The 18,857-nt window shown below is 55.3% G+C and overlaps 3 long non-coding RNA genes across 4 annotated transcripts; 2 read left to right on the forward strand and 1 right to left on the reverse strand.

The window, feature by feature from the left end:
* Positions 1-367: 367 nt before the first annotated feature.
* LOC132658329 (uncharacterized) lies at positions 368-16,724 on the reverse strand. The gene is made up of 2 exons (XR_009597788.1): positions 3,584-16,724; positions 368-3,269 (listed from the first exon to the last, which is right to left on the reverse strand). It is a non-coding gene; the product is annotated as an uncharacterized LOC132658329 (long non-coding RNA).
* Positions 4,268-11,161, forward strand: LOC114109598 (uncharacterized). Its single transcript, XR_003586218.3, has 2 exons — positions 4,268-9,834; positions 10,128-11,161. It is a non-coding gene; the product is annotated as an uncharacterized LOC114109598 (long non-coding RNA).
* On the forward strand, positions 11,840-17,658 carry LOC132658330 (uncharacterized). 2 transcript variants are annotated; one of them, XR_009597790.1, is made up of 2 exons: positions 11,840-11,927; positions 17,254-17,658. It is a non-coding gene; the product is annotated as an uncharacterized LOC132658330 (long non-coding RNA). The 2 variants fall into 2 exon arrangements; XR_009597789.1 differs by lacking the exon at positions 11,840-11,927 and adding an exon at positions 12,205-15,475.
* The last annotated feature ends 1,199 nt before the right edge of the window (positions 17,659-18,857 follow it).

Genomic DNA, 18,857 nt, shown 5'->3' on the forward strand with positions numbered 1-18,857 from the left:
ACCTTTATTTGAGTATTTTGTTGATATTAATAACTCAATAAAGATGTTAAAATGACCCTAACTTACGCTATTTGATGTGATTTAGGAAAAGTCTAGTTTATATACTTGAAAATGTAAGTTCAGTTTGGAATTTTAACAACGGAACTAGGTGTTGATGTTTGTGTCTAGTCCTTTAGGAAAACGTATGAAATAATATTTCTTTTTCTTTTGAAGGTAAATGGGAGCCTTAAGACAACTGATTCTCTTTAAAAGTTGTAATCAAATCCCCGTAGTTTTCCTTAATTCTTAATTTAATTACCAAATCCTTTCTTTTGCTGGTAGTTCAAGGTGAATCCATCCAATTTCTGTCTAAATTCTTGCACATGTCAACAGTAAGACCTCAAACCAATTGCTTTATTGCAGAAATGCAGAGTTAGACAGACACCAGGTTCCAAACCAGGTAACAGCTAGTGTTGAAGTCAGTTGACATCAATGTTGGATAATCTCATCATCAAGAATAAGAAGAGAAAGATGCGCCCTGCAGGCTGGATGAACGCTGTGCTGGGGGCTGGAGGAGGAGGATGTGCCGAGGCCCAGAGCCGGGACAGACAGCCAGGCTCCGCCACTCACGCCCTCCCTGCTCCCCGCCCGAGCGCCCAGGGTGTACCTCACAGCCCCGCCCGTCGCAGCCCCTCAGGGATGTTCTGTAATTACCGCCTGCTCCTTTCCAAGCCTGGATGCAAGCTTCTGCTCAGAGGGTTCTGAGAGGGTCTGACCCAGGCTCGGGGCTCGAAACGCCGTTGCCCAGAGGAAAGGAGGGTTCCGTCGTAAATCAGGTATGAAAACTCAGGGACCTGAGCCCGCACCCGAGTTCCGCCTCAGCTTTCTCTTAAAAGCACAGTTCGAGGACTTCTGGGTGCTTCCCGTGGGCACAGCAGAGGTCCCTGAGGCCTGTCCACGCCCACTAGTGACCAGACACCCACCGCTCACACTGGCCAGCCCGACCCCGGGCACAGACGTGTTCCTGCAGGCCCACGGTGCACGAGCCTGCGGCTCCTCCGCTCTCATCGACGGGGAGCCTCACCTGGCAGAGACTCCTGCACTGTCTGTCTTCCTGGACAGCTCAAGCCCGCCGTCTCAAGGGAAGGTTTCTGTCCCGGTCAGTTAGCCTCGAAGCATCACCAGCTAACTAGCTGGCAGCGCTTCCACACGGCCTTTGATTAAAGCCTCTGAGGCTGTAGCAGTAGGAACAAGGTCCATCAGACAAAGCACGTGGCACCCGGGGCAGCCCCCTGGGGCTCCCTGCTGGAAAGCGACTACCTAGAGGGAAAGGGGCGACCGCTGCAGGTTACCTGAGGGCGACGTGGAAACGCATCCAGACCTAGGGATGGGGAGACGCCCGCCAAGCCAAACACAGGCACAGAATTTCCAGCAAGCCCACGAGGCACCCTGGGGGTGGTGGCCATGGCCTCCCCATGTCCATCCCCGACTCAGGCCTGCACGCTGGGGAGCAGCCCGGCCTCCCCGCTCCCCTGCCCTCGCCCGGCCTGCTCTCACCCTCAGCCCCGCACCCTCCTCTCTCCTCTCAAACCTCCCTGAGATCAAAGGCTGTTCTGAGGCCAGTGAATCAGGTCTGATGAGAACGCTGGTCACCGTGTTCCTGCTCCGCCTGGACGGCAGGGCAGCAGCCGCGGGGAAAGTTCTGTCCGGGGTGGCGGGGCAGGTCCTGATGGAGTCGCCCGCTCCGGGACGTCCTGGGCATCTCGGTTCAGCCCAGCGGGGCTGCTGCCCGCCTCCCTGTGTCGGCCCCGTGAGGCCCCAAGGACCAGGAGGGGTGGCTCACGGCTGCCCTCAGCATGCTGAGGCCCCACTGGGTCTCTCTGTGTGAATTTAGGGCCGTGGTTAGGGACGCAGACCCTGGTCCCCCCCACCGGAAGCGACACGCTGTGCGGACCTGGCCAGGCTCCGTCAACCACGCCTGACACACCGGGGCTGGCGCGGGAGCCTCCCTCCCCCGGCCCAGGGCCTCTCCTCACCCAGCCCCTCCTGCCCCGCCAGGAACCCAGAGCCTTCTCCTGGGTTCACTTCCTGTTCACATCGGGGGCCCAAGAGGTAACCATGTTTCTTCATTTCAGATCGGCCACGGCAGCTTCCTCGAGCCACAGAGAATCCTCCCACCAGGCTTTCTTCCGTAATTCCGGTCAGGAAACCGGTATGAATCACTCCATGCTATCCTGAAGTCCCTTTAACCAGAAATCCCAAACACACTGGATAATACTGTCAGGCTTAGGTGTCACCATCACTGGTTGCCAGGAGCACACGATTTACTGGGAAACACACGGGATCTGCTGGATGAGACCAAGCAAGCTGAAGGAAGACAGCGAACCACAGCGGGAGAGCGACCCCGGGGGCAGCTGAGCAGGTTCTCTCCCCTCCTGAGGTGGCGACGTTTATTCAAACCAACGGGAGCATCTCGGTGAACTCAACCTGGGTGGAGTAAAACCTTTGCCCCCGGATGGGGCTTTTCAACTGTCCTTTTGTTTGTTTGCCGAGTATGTGCAAGAGTCTGGGGTTGATGGATGGCCGTTGAAAAGCACAGGATTCTCAGCTCTCCGGCCTGGACGGCTTCCCTCCTAGCAGGGACGCTCAGCTGAGAGTGACCGTGGCCTCAGGGGAGAGTTCTGTCTTCACAGCTGGGCTGGGCTTCTGCATCTGGCAGGCAGATGCCAGGGGTCCTAGACGCCCTCCAAGGAAGGGCTCCGGGTCCCTGTGGCCACCGGGCACAGCCTGCCCCAACCTGCACGTGATCACCCCACGTCCTGCTGGGCCTGACCCACAACCTCCTCACTTCCACACGTTACCAAACACGGTCACCTGTCACTCAGGGAGCGGCCCGTGGGGGGCTGTCCTGCCTTCTGTCCCCCCACACACCCCTGAAGGGCACCTGTGCCCGCCACCCTCAGGGCCTCCTGGCGACCGTCACCCCCTCGGGATCTCTGCTCCCGGCGGCCGTGCCAGGCATCTGTGGATGCTGCTTGCTGCTCTTCCTTCCTCCCCTCTGCAATTTCAGAATAAAAAGCCTGGGTCCTCTGAGAGTCTCCTGCAGTGCAAAGCAAAACAAATAAACAGACAAGGGCCAGAGACTTTGTCGAAGAGAGAAGGGCCTGATCCTCAACCCAGAAATTTGACAGTGAAAAGAGGCCACGGTGCTCGGCCTCCCTAGTCAACCTCCAGGGTGACTTGGCTTCCCTTGACTGGGATTAATGACGAGGCTCAATCTCCTAGTGGGGCTAGAAGAAAGAAAAAATATCTTTAGAAAACTTTTTCCTCCCCTGCTCCAACCACGGGGCTCCCGCGGAATGTAAGACTTTCTGCAGCTCCGCCTACATGGCATAAGCAGGGCTGGGGACTTGACAAGCCCTGTCCCAGCCGAGGCCCCGGACAGACCTCAATCTGTGCCAGGCCCATCCCGTGTGAGTCAGATAACTGGAACCACACTATCATCAAAGCATGATTTATTCTGGGGCCCTGAACCCACAGCAAAACATTAGATAATGACCAGCCTATTAATGAGATGAAAGTGTTATTTTTAGATTAGGCTAACCTAGAGAACGGTTGGCTCAGCCTTGGCTTCCTGAGATGGCCAGGACCGTACACTCCGGTGGCTCAGCTGTGTGTGCTCAGCCAGCTCAGACCTTCTCCTCTCCCTCCGGCTGGTGGAGTGAACACGCACGATCGAGGTCAGCGTCACCTCTGGGAACAAAAGGCGTTTCTCTTGAAAACATCTTGAAATCAACTCCAAACACTGCGCAAAGCCCACAAAGATGCTGCAGGACAGAAACAGATTGGGCTCCAGTGGCAGCTTCACACGGAGTCGCCGTTTGCCCTCCTCCTCCAATTTCCTGGACAGGGTGTGTGGGGGGAGCAGAAGGCAAAGGTGGGCATAACACGGGGCAGGAAGGGTTGCTGTTGGCTGTTGTAGCAAGAGTTTAAGTAGGAATTCACTTCTCACTTCCCACAGGGAACTAACTTAGAATGAGGAAGAATAACAGGAAAAATCTCCCTTTTCCAAAAAATGTCTCTCTATTTCATTTAAATAATCTCAGTAGCCCTAGAAATTAAATAGACAAACACAGGTCAGACAGGACAGTGGACCAGGAAACCCACGGTCACAGAGCGCTTTCCTATGGATTCTGGAAAGAAATCCGGTTTTCCTCATTTTGATTCAGTGCTACAACCCAGGTAATGTCTATTTCATTGTCCAAGTAGTTAAATGAGACCAGAGATGAGCAGTAAAGCTTGCAGCTCAGAGCTGCGGCTCTAGGACTTTCCTCTCTGGCTGCAGTGAAGGAGCCGGTGTCAATCAGACCATGCTGCCGAGGACGAGCATGAAACCTGGACGAGATGCGAAACTAGCTGTGGACCGCACTCAAGCAGGACTGGGCCAGGTGCTCGGAGAAGTAGGAATCACAGCTGAGCATCACCGTCCTCCTGGCTTTTCCACCAGAGCATCTGCTGCGTCCTAGGTGGAGAAGGCAGGAGCTGAGCGCACTCGCTGGGAATCAGGCCAGAGTCCCCGCACCAAGGCAGTAGCACCGGAGAAGCTGAGAGTCTGGAGAAACAGAAGCCACAGAAAAGCGAGCTTGGCCCCGCACTGTGGCCACCCTGAGGCGTTTGCCAGTTCCCACCCTGCGTGCAGCCAGCGTGCAAGGAGCCAAGGAGAGAATGTTGCCCAAGAGGCCACAAAGTTGAGCAGAGCTGTCAGGAAACTCAGGATGCCAGAGAGAAAGGAGGGGCCCCCGAGGGGGAGCCCCGGGGGTGGGCCTGCAGGTGAGGATTAACTAGGAACAGTCCTGTCCATGAGGACACAGGTGGCCAAGCCCCTGATGGAACCAGGGTACGCGGACCCCATAGACTGCCTGTGAGAAGAGGAACTTCCATGAAAGATAAAGATAACATCATTAAGACAACCTACAACTTTTATACACAATATTCAGCACCCAACCATAAGTTGTCAGGAGTCCTAGTAAATAGGACCAAAGGAATGAAAACCAGGGAAAAATCGAAGACAATAGAAACAGCCCCTTGGGTGACCTGGGGTTTACTGTTATCAGACAGAATATTTAAATAGCTGTGATTAATAGCTAAGAGAAGAGATGGCAAAGATGGAGACCTGATAATTTTTAAAAAGAAAAAAAAGCTAGAAATGAAATACATAATTATCACAATGAAGAACGCTGAGTCAGGCTCAGAAGTGACCACAGCAGAGCCGGGGCGAGAACGAGGGAAACAGGCTTGCAGGAAGGCTGACCAAAGAGAGGACAATCCTGAGAAATGTAAGTGAGAGCTTGAGAAACGCGTCACACGGTGGGAAGGCGTGGCATCCGTGGAAATGGAGTTCCAGAGGAAGAGGGGCAGAAAAAGGTCAGAAATAAAATTTGAGGAGGAACTGGGCAAGAAATTCCACCAAACAGTGAAAACACGAACCCATAGATGCAAGAAGCTCTAAGAAATTGAAGCTGGATAAAGGCAGTGCAGGAGAAACACGCTTAGATCCGTCTAGGTCACACTAGGCTGTGAACATCACAGCTCAACACACCAAAACTCAAAGCAAAAGGAGCCTTCAGCACAGCCAGTGAAGCAGGAAGGGGCCGCTGCCTTCAAGGAAGCAGAGTCGTATCCACAGCTGACTTCAAAAAAGAAAACAGTGGAATGCAGAAGACGCTGCATGGCGTCTGTAAACACGGAAAGAAAACGGTGGCCGAACCAGACGCAGAAAAAGATCTTTTGAATGAAGCTGCAAGAGGCACTCAGCCAAGTCTATCCATCGATGTCCAGCACGGTGGGTGAAGCTGCAAAGACACATTAAAAGCAGTCCGTGCCGCTCACTCCTCTGCTAACATCTTGCTTGTCCCCGCCAGCTACAGCCCCGAGGAAACAGGCGCGATGGGAAAGCACCCGTGGTTGCTAACAGCAGCCCACCGACGCCTCCCCTGTTCTCGCTCCAGTTTACAACTTCCAGCCAACCTTCACCTTGGTCTTCAAGTGTGTGAAATGTGCCTAAGAAGCTGTGTCTCTGCCAGGTAAACCTCTGTGGTGATTCAGAAATGTGAGGAAGATGAACTCCACTGTTTCACCTGCTCCACCCGGCCGCTGATGACCTTCCTGGTGCTCCTGCTGTGGACGGAGGCTCGGGGCAAGACGTGGCCCTGAGTGAAGGCAGATGTCGTTTCTGGAGATGAGCTGCCCCAGGAGGGGCTGTTGAGACTGTCTGAAAACCTTCTTAGCAAAGTCCCCAGGGCACAAGGGAAAGCTCATGGGCTTTAGCAATGACGCTTCACACTGCCCACTTCACGGCTGAATGGCCACAGCACTGAACCTCCTTGAGCCTTGCTTTCTCCATCTGCTAAATGGGCACATGAATACCCACCTCAAAGACTTGTGAAAATTAAATTAGATCAAGAACCTGAGGCTCCGGTGACAGTGCATGAGGTGCGCTCGGCCCCCAAATAGTGGGACTTGTTTCTGTCATGCAGGCGCGTCGGTGCGTCCACTGGGAGGAAAGCGCTGGAAGACGGTGCAGATCAGGAAAGATGACAGGTAATCTGCCCTCGCTGGTGGCCGGTGAGGAGAGGGGCTGGGTGCTAACAAGCAATGTGGTATTTCTACACCCTACTTTCTTCCCTGTGAGCTGCGAAGTTGGGTTGCCTTAGAGATGGCACAGTCATTAGCCACCAGCAAAAATAAGCACGCTGCTGAGAATTTATAGGAAAACGCATTTAATTAAGTGCCATCTGAGCCACCCACACTGAGAACAAGGATTCTGGCAACAAGGGGGCTATTGTTGCCAAGTTCCTGCCAAGCGTTGTTTTTCTAGGTTCGTGTGCTGGATTTTTCTGACTGGGACCTGAACAAACAGCTCCAGACAGCAGCGTGCAGAGAGGAAGCTGGTCCCCAGACCAGACTCTCCTGGGGCCCCAAGAAGATTGGGAGAGCCTTTAAACTATTTCCCTGGATGGAGGAAGGGCGTGGGCATCACCGGCAGCAAACGAGAAGCAGGGAAGGGCGTGGCTAAGCATCAGGGTGAATTCTTACCTCTGCTGCGCCCCCAGCCCACAGGCCCCGGCAGAGCACCAGCTCTCGCCACATGCCAGGCCCCTCGTGCGTTCACCTTCAGTCCTCACCACAGCCCATGACCGGCACGCTTCACCCTCAGCTTCTAGGACGCGGATGCCCACCCTCAGAGACGTTTGAGAGCTGGCCTGTGAGCACGGAGCTGCAAATCAGTGACAGAGCTGGGCTCCGCGCAGGGCTGGCCTGCAGTCAAAGGCCATGGACCACTGCTGCACTGAGGCCCGGGCAGAGTCCTGAAAAGTCCACCTTGACATGAATAGGTGATGAAAAAATCAACACGTAAGATTAAGCCCAGCCAATCGGGAAAGACAAGACAATCTGAGAATACAGGGCAAGGAACACAGATGGCTCCTCCCGTGTTGGGAAATCACAGGACAGTCTGTGCAGTGAAGAAGTGTGGTGTCCCAGGGCCAGAGTGGCACTGCACGCCATCCCCGAGGGCCCCATGTTTGATGCGGCCCCGTCCTTCGGGGACAAGCATCCCCACGCGCGCCTCTAAAGCCTCTCGCAGCCTCATGGAGTGCTGTGGTTGGTGCACGCATCTTTCTCCTTAGCTGGTGGAAAATGTGAGCGTGCAAGCTGCAAGTGTAAATGTGAAATCCGTTTAATCCCCTGACCCCCTGGAGAAGGGAATGGCAACCCGCTCCAGTGTTCTTGCCTGGAGAATCCCAGGGACAGAGGAGCCTAGCGGGCCACCGTCCAGGGAGCACAAGCAGGGATAATTTTCCCCTAGATGTCGGGTGGGACGCTGAACAGAGACAGCGACAGAGGCCTTGTTTTCATGAGTCACTGAGACAGAAGACACTGGTGTGCCGATGTGCAGGTGCGTCAGCGGGGGCTGCGCTGGCCAGCTCCACGCAGGGTCCCACCCCATCTAGGCCTGTCGTCCTGAACCGGAGGCTCCTCCTTCACTCCCAAATGTCTCTACGGCACTGGGAAGACTGTTCAGTTTCTCCTTAGTGTCTTCAGTTTTTTCACCCTTTCTGCCTTCGCATTCAGAATGCCCACGTCTGGAGGACTTAAAGGCAACTGGGGCAGACTGGACCCTCACCCAGGCCCCCTTCACTCTGCAGCCCAGAATCACGTCTGGTCAGAGACTCAGACAATCAAACAGTTAGCTTCCAAACAGTTTAAGTTCAATAGATCCAAATGTCCAAAAACATTCTCACCTGGGTGCCCCCCCCACCCGTTTCAGTGACACCCCAGGGCATCCCGCAGCCGAGTCAACTGGAGACCAAGGTCATCTCTCCTATGTCCTTCTGGGTCCCTCTCTGCCTCCATCAGCGCCCAGGTTCCGCCAAGCCCCCCTTTGGATGTTTCCAGCTTCCTCTCCATCTCCAGGACCACTTGGAGCTCACCTCTGCCTCACTCCTGTGAATAATGAGGTTGTCACAGGTCCAGACGTCACGTTATGGCCTGATGGAAACCCAGACCCCAACCCTCCCTGTGGCCATGAAGAGCCAGAGGAGCCACGGAAGGCTGCCAGCACCTCTTCAAGCACAAGCGTCTTAATGAAGAAACTGTAGCTGCCTTTTCGCCAGAGACTCAGATACACACCCAGGACGGGGCAGGGGGGCAGTGGCGCTGTGTGAGTTAGAGGGCGGGTTCATGCTTAGGGGATGGCGCAGAGTCCCTGGAGGAAGCTCCTGACCCCCAGGAGGAGGACTGACCAGGGGAAGCCCCGTGTGGGACAGACGGGCCTGCACTGGGGACCGCGTGTCAGACAAGCTGCTTCCCTCCTCCCGGAGCTGGTCACTGGGAACAGGCCTGTCCAGGCATGTGGGGAAAGCACACAAAGCCTGCTGAGCTCAGATAAGAGTCTGAATGTGTGGAAAACAGCCAATGAGTGGCATCTCCTCAACCCCCAGTGATCTCAGCTGTCTCAGCTCCCTGCGGTCAGCGAGAGCCGGGCAGCCGGGCCCCCAGCAGAGGACCGCCGAGCGCGGGGAGCGCCTGGCAACAGACTGGGGGAGTCCGGCTTGCTCCTGCCAGGAGTACTCTTGGGAGGACAAACTGGGTCAAGAGGAAACACACCTTCCCCAGTCCCACACGGACAGCGAGCTGACGGTCAGTAAGCATGTGGGCGTTTGCATAAGCAGGCTTTTGTAAAATGCTCGATGAACAGCTCAGGATTTTCAGTGAAGAGGCTGGAACTCTGAAGAGACAACTGGCTGGCTTTTAGTTTCCCGTGAGTGTCTTTAGCCCTTCACCCTGTCTGCCTTTGCTTTTAAAACGACCATGTCCGAGGAACTTAAGGGCAACTGGGGCAGACTGGACCCTCACCCAGGCCCCCTCCTCTCTGCAGCCCAGAGTTAGGTCTGGTCAGAGACTCAGTCAGGAGACTTGGGGGCCTCTCCCCAGCTCTCCCGCCGGCCAGCGCCGCCGCCCCAGGCCGGATGCCTGGCCCCTGCGGCTGCAGGCACACCATGCGGCCTAGAGGGCACATGCCTGCTTCATGAGTCTTCTGCTTCAAGAGTCGCCGAGGAACCCCTGAGGACCAAGGCCATCTTCTGCTTCAAGAGTCGCCGAGGAACCCCTGAGGACCAAGGCCACTAGCTGTGCCAGTGAGGGGAGAGGACTGTGCCCACCCGCATGGGTGGGGCTCGTTGCCCACCACGAGGCTCCCGGCTGTGTGCTGGAGGTGTCTCAGAGGCATGGACGTCACAGACCCTGGGCGCCCACAGGCCACCGCACTTGATCCCTGATGGTGTAGAGCAGACGGTGAGGTCCAGGCTAAGGGTTCCTTCCCGGGTTTCCGGGGCCAGAAGGCAGCGGGACCCACAGCCCAGTGGGTGAGTCAGTCTCTAGGCAGCGGCCACTGGCCATGCAGGGCCCAGGCCTGTCCGGGGGCCCTTGGTGCCTCCTGCACACGCCTGGTCCCCAGGCCCCGCTGGTCCACCTGGAGCCGCACTGCGATCCCGGAACTGGGGTGGGAGAGGGTGCCTCTCACTTACGCCTCCCTCCCCTCTTGTCTAACCCCTCCCATGACTTCCTGTCTTGGTTTCTGTCCAAAGTGTGTTTCTCAGGCTGTAAATTGAGAAGGAACAAAGGGCATCAGGAATGACGAGAAGTCAGCGTGTAGATCCTCCGATCGGCTCTGGGAGAGCACTGAATATAGATCCTCCGATCGACTCTGGGTGGGGACTGAGCCTCTTTCACCGTTGCACAGAAAGGGCCAGGCTCCCCAACCTCCCCATCACCTGCCGTCAGCAGTGAGCACACAGCCTCCCTCTGCTGACCACATCCGGGGTCTGGAGGCCCTGCGGCCGGGAAGTCCGCCAGCCCTTCCACTGGACACGTCCTCAACTCTGCCCCTGGGGGATGGGAGGCTCACAACCCTCCTCAGAAAACAGGACTCTGAGTGGCCCACCAAACAGTTCAACATCATTGAACTGTCGATGGGCCGGGAGAGCCCAAGGGGACTATCAGAGCCGGGGAGGAGCCCTCTCCCCCTGATTACAGAACAGCCAGGAGCGCGTGGGCCCAGGAGGAGAGGGTTTGCTCCCCAGACGCCAGCGCAGCACGAAGGGGCCGCGATCAAGACGGCAAGACGTGGGGGAGAAGAGGAGACAGACCCGCCGGGCAGAATGAAGCGCCGATCAGACCCCTGCACACGCGAGACAGGCTCACATCCGACAGAAGCTGGATTTAAAATCAGAAGCGAAGACAGATTATTTAGTAAAGAGCTTCATTCCCAAATCGCATCTTACAGCAAAAGAAGCTTTGAATGGAATACAGAGAGTTATGTACAGAAAGACTAAAAAGCCACACAGCTGAATGCTGACCTGTCCCAGCTGAAGGCTGACCTGTCCCAGCTGAATGCTGACCTGATCCCTAGTAGGGACAGTGGCCCTGAGAGAAGTCACAAAAAAACGCAATCGTGAAAGACCGGTGTGCAGGACTGTGTGAGCATCCGAAAGTTTCTGCATTAAGAAGAGCACTGGTTAAAGTGAGAAATGAACAATAAACCAGGAGGCAAGAGCTTAACATGACAGGCAAGTGGTTAACATTCCAGGTCAAGCTCTGAATAAACCAGACTGTATCACTAGCTGTGTGAGCGTGTGTGGCTGATTGAACCTTCATAAGCTTGTATCACTTTAATGGGGATAATAATTGATTAGCCCTCAGCAGACAGTGAGGATCAAAAGAGATAAAACACAACGGCATTAGCATGGCGGAAGGCACTGAGGGGAGGCCTCCTAAACGTGTATTCTCATTATCACCACTACTGTTAAGTTGTTTACTATAATAATGATCGAAGTTACATATTCACACTCATAAGCAATGGATTTTGTTATTAAACACTTCAATAGAAGTGTGAGTGAACACTTGAGAAGGTAATTCAGACCGGAAGGATGCGAATGGGAGGCCCCTCACCCGTCTCAGTGAGCCGTGAGAGCACCAGGGCATCTGTGCTGGGGTAACTCGGTGGGGGGGAGGGGGGAGCTGGCCTGAATATGCGCCGCCTTTGAGGCTCACAGGTGAGTCTCCAGGAGCCTTTTGGTGGTGGTAAGGTCTGCAGGGTGACTGCATTTTCACGACCTGCTGTGCCGAGCTGGTTAGTGACCTCCACCGTCGCAGGCTGACAGCGTCACACAGCTGAGCACCAGCCCAGAGCCCGGGCCGCGCCGGTCCTGGGCGGGCCACACAGCCAAGCCCTCGGGAGCGGGGAGTAAACAATGGGGAGCACAGACAGAATCAAACACCATGGAAACAACCGCACAGAACTCACAGGGCCTCAGGGATCCTTGCAAAGCCAGCAGGAGCCAGTGACGGCTGCGAGGCGGCAATTACGGTGATGAGCCTTAATGGAGGTGATTAAGCTGCCGAAGCACAGAGGCTTCCCCAGACGGCCCTGGGGTTCGGGGAGCCCTGGGGTTCGGGGAGCAAAGTACACGAACAGCCACAGTCTTCCTCCCAGGTTTAGGGAGAAACCCCCAAAGATGCCCCTGGACTGCGGTTTGAGGGGCTCGCGCTCAGGGTGGGGAGGGTTAGGAACGGGCCCGGCGGGTCCACGGCCATGGGCTTCACCGGTTTCCTGCCAGGGGCCTGCAGGGCGGCGGGAACCACGAACGAGAGCAGACTGGAGTTCGGGGGGCTGTGGCCGGCAGGGCCCCGGGGGAATTCCTGCGTGGAGGGGGACTCTGACTTTCGTTGTGGACAGTGCTGGTACAAAGCACGCTCCTGCCTCCTGAACACCCAGCCACAGCCTCGCCATGGAAACACGCTGAGGTTCGCTTTCAGGACGGGCTGCGGTCATTCCCACAGGTGACAATGCTAAACCCCCTTCCCTCCAGCTTCACCCGAAGGAGGGGCTCCGCCTGGCCTTCGCCCGTCTCCCTTGACGGCCCTGGGGTCCAGGGTGAAGCCGCAAGGGTTGTGCTGTGCACGCCCCAGGGGAAGTCATGGGAACCTCGAGGGGCAGGCCCATTCGAGGAGAGAGGGGGCGTGGACGCTTGGGGGTGGCCTGTGCGCTCTCAGGGGCCCAGCTCACCGGGCCGTTGGCACCCCCACGTCCTGCCTGGAGGAGGCGGCTGCTTGGCACAGGGACGGGCACACAGGCACCCAGAGCAGGCGCGGCCCCTGCCCAGTTTCGGTGGTTTGGGGACCCACATGATACCAGCTAAAAGTATTGAAGATGACCTGAGAAAAATCAGCAGGCAGAAACGAGACCATGTAGGTGTGCCGTAACATTTAACCTGGGGTGGGGGTCTGTGATTTGAGTTACTGCAACGGTTTTCAAACAAGCTTGGCATGCTGCATTCTGGACCTCAACCTATTACATAACAAAAATCTTCATCATAAAATCATTCAGAAACTCAAAGGGTAGCCTGTGGGCCTTTGAGGAAGACAAGTGGATGTGGAAAACGTGGCCTTCTTTTCAGATTCTCTAGAAAAACAGATCAAACAAATGATACACCGGTGGAGGAAAAATACACTTTGATCCTTATTTTACACCACCCACCAGAATTAATTTGAGATGAGTCATAAACTAAAACGTAAAGGCCAAAACCAGGAAGCTTTTACAGGAGAGCATAGGAATACCTTTGTGACTTCAGGTAATTCAGCCAAGATATGGAAAACAATGATCATTAAATAGAAATGACTAGTCTTTATCAAAACTTTAAACTGGTGGTCATTAAAAAATGCCTTTAAGATAATGATTAGGCAAGAAACAGACTGGGAGAAATTATTTGCAAAACAAATATTCACATTTTATAAAGAGCCCTAAAACTCAATAAAAATAAAAGCCAGTGAGAGATTTCAACACTTTACAAAAGAAGGGAAACACGTGAAAGGGGTTCACCATCACCACCGATGGGGGAACTGAAAAGGAAAGCTACCGCGAGGTGCCACTGTGCTCCAAGGAGCGGGTCTGAGCCCAAGGCTCTCTCTTTCTGGCCGTGCTGTGTGGCTTATGGGGCCTTACTTCCCCAACCAGGGATTGAACCTGGACCTTCATCAGTGGAAGCACAGAGCCCTAACTACTGGGCCACTAGATCAGACAATTCCCCAAGACAAAGAAACACTGACAAGACTTAATATTGGTGAGGACGTAAAGCAATCAGATGGAGGTATAAAACGGCACAAGTACTTTGGGAAAACATCTCGCAGTTTCTTAAAAACCAAACACACAGCTGCATGTGACCCAGCCACCAGGCGTTTGCCCAAGAGAAATGAAAACGCATTTCTGCAAAGGTCTCCATAAGAATGTCTGTAACGGCTTTACTTTCAGTAGCCAAAAGGTGAAAACCGCCCACATTGTCCATCAGTCAGAGAGCGTGAAAGCTGCCTGCAGTGGACTTGTCCAACGGACTACCATCTAGACACAGAAAGCAGGGAACTGCTCACGTGTTCAGCAGCACACAGGAGCCCTGAGAGGAGTTTGCTAAATAAAGGGACACTTTGCACAGAGTACACGCGGTGTGCATCTGTCTGTCTCAAATTCTGTAGGACAAGTTCGCCTGAGGATGGGTGGGTGGGGCTTGATAAGCATCATAGAGCTTTAGGGGTCAGGGGTCACGTTCAATATCTTGATATATGTTTGGGTCACACTAACACCCTGGTCAAAACCCAGAGGATATGACCCTTGAGGTTTGCATTTCACTTTGAGTAACTCAGATGGTGAAGAATCTGCTTGCAGTGCAGAAGACGTGGGTTCCATCCCTGGGTCAGGAAGATCCCCTGGAGGAGGGCATGGCAACCCGCTTTAGTATTCTTGCCTGGAGAACCCCATGGACAGAGGTGCGTGCTCGGCTACAGTCCACAGGGTCACAGAGAGTCAGACACGATGGAGCAACTGAGCACACACAGTTTACCTCAAAAGAGAAAAACTGTAAACGAGCATCGAGCTCTCTCAAGACTAAGTGTTTACGGAGAAGAGGATGCTCTTGTAGTTAAGAACAAGATGCACCGATAGCCGGCTGGGGGAACGAGCAGAGGGCGGGCAGCTGCACAGCAGGTGTGGCGAGTTCACCCAGCTGGAGAGGCAACTCTTCTGCACACACCAGGCTTCACTGTGAAACGTGCTGGGACAGAATTTCTCCAAGGCCATGTGTTCGAAAAACTACACATTTTAGCATCAGATTCTCATACAGAGTTGGTTTCTTCTTTCTTCAGCCAGCAGTGGTCCAGATGGCGTGACCCTGCGTGTCCAGCCAACCAGCAAGCCCACACGCGTGTCCAGCCAACCAGCAAGCCCACACGTGTGTCCAGCCAACCAGCAAGCCCACACGGCCCACAGGCTCAGGCCTTGTGAAACGCCTAGACGCCTCTCAAGCACTCTGCTCACCAAGCTACCTGCAGTTTATGGGTGGGGGACACAGGACAGCCCATGCAATTTATCGCTTAAAGTTCAAACATAATTAGAAACCAGTGGCGATAAACGTGAATATTTGCAGCAACCAGCAAAACCGTGTTATCACAAATATGAGTAAGTTAACAAATATATTTACAAGACTTCGGAGCGTGCTAGTGAGGAAAGGAGGCAGAGGCCAAAAGTCTGATCTGTTTTGCAAAGACTGTATGATTTGATAATAGAAATAGGGGCCACGGAAACGCTGACTGTGAGACGGACTCAGAGCCTGTGAGACAGGGAGCCTCGGTGTGGCCCGGGCCTGACAGAACCACAGCTTTCTGGGCCCTCAGATAGTCCTCCTGGAGGCACTGTGGTGGGACGAAGCGGGCTAACTGTGGTCTTGATTGGTGGGGACGCCTGAGACGGCGGAGCTGCAAAGCGGCGGGATGAGGCCGCTGGCCCTGCAGCCCGGCTTCCAGGAGGGAGGGGAGTGTTGCGTAGGCAGACTGCGGGGAGCGGGGCTGGGCCGGTGGCTCCACAGGGCTCAGCCAGGGAGTCAAGCAGGTGAGTCAGGAGGAGCTGCTGGGAGCGAACTCTGGAACAGCTCTGTGGGGCAGCGCCCAGGCCTGGGCGCAGGGCTGGGGTCCTACCTCACCTCCCGAGCTGCCCTGTGACCTGGGGCAGCTCCAGCGCCTCGTCCGGAGACCCCAAGAGACGTTCAGCACAGCAGCCTCACACCTTTCATTCAGGAGGTGCTGAGAGTTGTCTGAGCCTCGAACCTCTGTGGTTCGGGGTCCTCCTCTCTTCTCTGTGATGTTAGATTCCCTTGTGATCGCAGGACAGATCGCAGGGTCTCATCACTCTGGGTGGATCACCAGGGAGACAGGCTGGGTGGGGGCTTCCTCCATATAGGTGACGGGCAGCGGGACCGGATTCAAGGCTGGAGCCCGGAGCCTCCTGGCAGCCTGAAACAGCCCGAAACAACAGCCCAAAACAGCCTGAAACATCCCGAAACAGCCGGAAACAGCCTGAAACACCCCGAAACAGCCGGAAATAGCCTGAAACAGCCGGAAACATCTCGAAACAGCCGGAAACACCCAGAAACACCCCGAAACAGCCTGAAACAGCCGGAAACAGCTGGAAACAGCCTGAAACATCCCAAAACAACCTGAAACAGCCGGAAACAGCCCGAAACACCCTAAATTAGCCCAAAACACTGTGAAACATCCTGAAGCATGCTAAAACACCCTGAAACATGCGGAAACACCCTGAAACATCCAGAAAAACCCCAAAACATCCTGAAACACCCCGAAACAGCCTGAAGCATCCTGAAAAACCACCCGAAACAGCCTGAAGCATTCTGAAACAGCCGGAAACACCCTGCCCTGTGACGGCCTTGCACCCAGAGTGTCAGCAGGTGCTAACAGCTGTGAGAAATCCCTGTGGATGCCTGCACACCCCACCAGGGTTTCTCAGAACTCAGCCGCACAGCCCTCAGAGTCTCTTCAAAGGAGGAACATTCTGAAGCCATGGGGGCCAGGTTTCCCCTGAACTGAAGCAAAACTTGCCATGAGGCTCGGAGAGGTTGAGAACCGCGGACAGGTCACACACTGCCTGGGTGCCACAGCCAGGATGTGAATGACAACGTCCAGCCTGTGGTCATCACCCGGAGTGCCACCTGCTCTGCTGTCTAAGTGGAATAGGTCTGCAGACCCAGACATGACTGTGAACGCTCGCCAAACGCAGGCCCGGAGACAGACTTCATGTAAAACAGCAGATGGTGGCAGAACCAGGGTGTCCCCGGAGAAGGAAAGCCCCACCCCAGCTCACAGCCACAAGGCGCTTTGAGATCAGCCCCTCTGCCCTCCACCACTGGCCGGGAGAAGCCGGAGCTGGGCACCAGCAGGTCGTGTCGTGGGGCAGGCCTGCACCATCTCCTGGCCCATGGTGACCACAGAGCCCCAGCTCCTGAAGGCGAAGCTGAGCTGGGCTGGAGAGGGCCATTTGTGTGGATGTCAATTTGGAACAACAGTCGCCGTGGGTGAGGAATCTCAGAACCAGACCAGACGCCCTGCGTCCGAGCCCCGGGCAGATGCTTAGGGCCTCCATGGGCTCTGGCCCCTGCGCCCTGGCACCTCCAGCTCCCGGCTCTGGGCGGAGCCCAAGGACTGGCCCCAGGAGATGCTCTCTGTGTGGACACTGTCCTGCAGCCTGGAGGATGGGCGACCTGGAGGCAGAGGCCCCAGAACGGGTGTAGGATTCACAGGGACCTTGGTGTGGGGCGACGGCGCTTCACTCTTGGCCCATAAAATGACACTTTCTTTTATTTTCTTTCTAAACAGAAATGATTTCTTCTGTGTTACTTGGTCGCTCAACCAGGAAAGAGGAACTCTTTCTACTCTTTATCATCTGCTATTTACTCAGTGCAAGAGGCAGTGCCCAGCGCCTGGAAAGTCCCGTGAACAAACTGGAAATTCTGGCTCCTGAGGGGATCTGTTCACAGAATTTTATTTTCACTGGTTGTCGAGAGAATGGTTAAGATTGCCTAGTTTGGGGTTTCCATTTTTTTGAGTTTTGTACAGTTTTTTGGTATTTAAAAGAACTGCAAATTTGTGTTAGAGCAGTAGGATTAAGATAATCTTTTTCTTTTTTTCTTGTTCCCTTTATTTTAAAAAACAAAATATGCTAAGGGAAAACTGAATACAAGAATAAAATATCCATAAAACAAACATTTGAAAAAAATGAAACAGGTGTCAGTGGGGCCAAGTGTTTTGGGGCGAACTCGTCCAGCATGTCAGTGAGAGAGAAACGAAGCCGAGAGAAACAGTCCTTCTGACTGTACACTTGTCCCAGAATCGTCGGTGTGCATCCTCTAGAATGCCCCCCACGTGCATGAGCGACCCTGGCGGTAACCTTTGCAAGCTGGTCGGGGCATTTCCTGCCCTAAGCTCACCACTGGGCTCCGAGCCCCTGCCCACCGGCGGGGGGGTCCCTTCGTGGTGTGGTGCTGGTCAGTCAGTCACTCCCCCGAGACAGGAGCTCTGTGAAGGTGGGACCCCTGGGCCCCTGGGTCCAAGTCAAGCCAGAGGGTGGTGGCAGGATGGCAGGTGAGCCGAGAGTGGCCGGATGCAGGGTAGGCGGCAGAGAGCCTGAGCCGTGCGGGTATCACGTGGCTGCCCTGCCGGAGCCTGCAATCCTGGCAGGTCCCCTGGACTCCCTGCCTCCATTTTCTCTGTCAAACAGGAAGATAACAGAGACTCAAATCACCTCCGGCCCCTGCTCGGTCTGAGAATCCCTACAGTGAGCCGCCCTGCTTGCAGAAGGGGCAACAGACGGAAGGACCATCCCCCTCGGGAGCGGGAGTGGGGTGCTGTTCCCCGCTGTCCAGGACGTACTCTCAGGAAGCAACCGCCCCGCTTCTCCGCACATTCCGTTTTGCACTTTTGGAAAATCCATCCCTCGATACACAACGTCCCTCGAGCTGGTCGCGCCGCACTCGGCTCACTGGGGGTGAGGAGCCAGCGGCCTTGGAATCCCTTCACTGGGTGCAGGGATTGTTCTCAGACGGCACTCAGAGCTTTCCGAGGCATTCTAGGTGCTGTTCTCCCCAGGAGCCTCGCACACCACCCCATTTACGGCGGAGTCGGGCAGAGGGACAGGGCCAGAGCAGAGGCGCCCCGCCAACACCCCATCAAACCTGCAAACCACACGGGTCACTCCTGGCCGCCCCCAGAGTCCAGCAGACTCAGGCCTGGCCTCTGGAGCCCAGCCATCCCCCACTCACCCTCCTGGATGCTCCCCAGCCTCTGGCCCCACCCCGCGCACGGCTCCTGTTCCTCACCCTGAACCGAGCCCGCCCGGCAGCCCCTGAGTAGCCTCCGTCCACTCTCGAGCACAGGGGTCACTGCAAGGCGGGCCTGGAGGCAAAACGACCTCCCGCACCCCG

This window comes from Ovis aries, chromosome 20 (genome assembly GCF_016772045.2).
Source record: "Ovis aries strain OAR_USU_Benz2616 breed Rambouillet chromosome 20, ARS-UI_Ramb_v3.0, whole genome shotgun sequence".
In the NCBI taxonomy this organism is placed as follows: domain Eukaryota; kingdom Metazoa; phylum Chordata; class Mammalia; order Artiodactyla; family Bovidae; genus Ovis; species Ovis aries.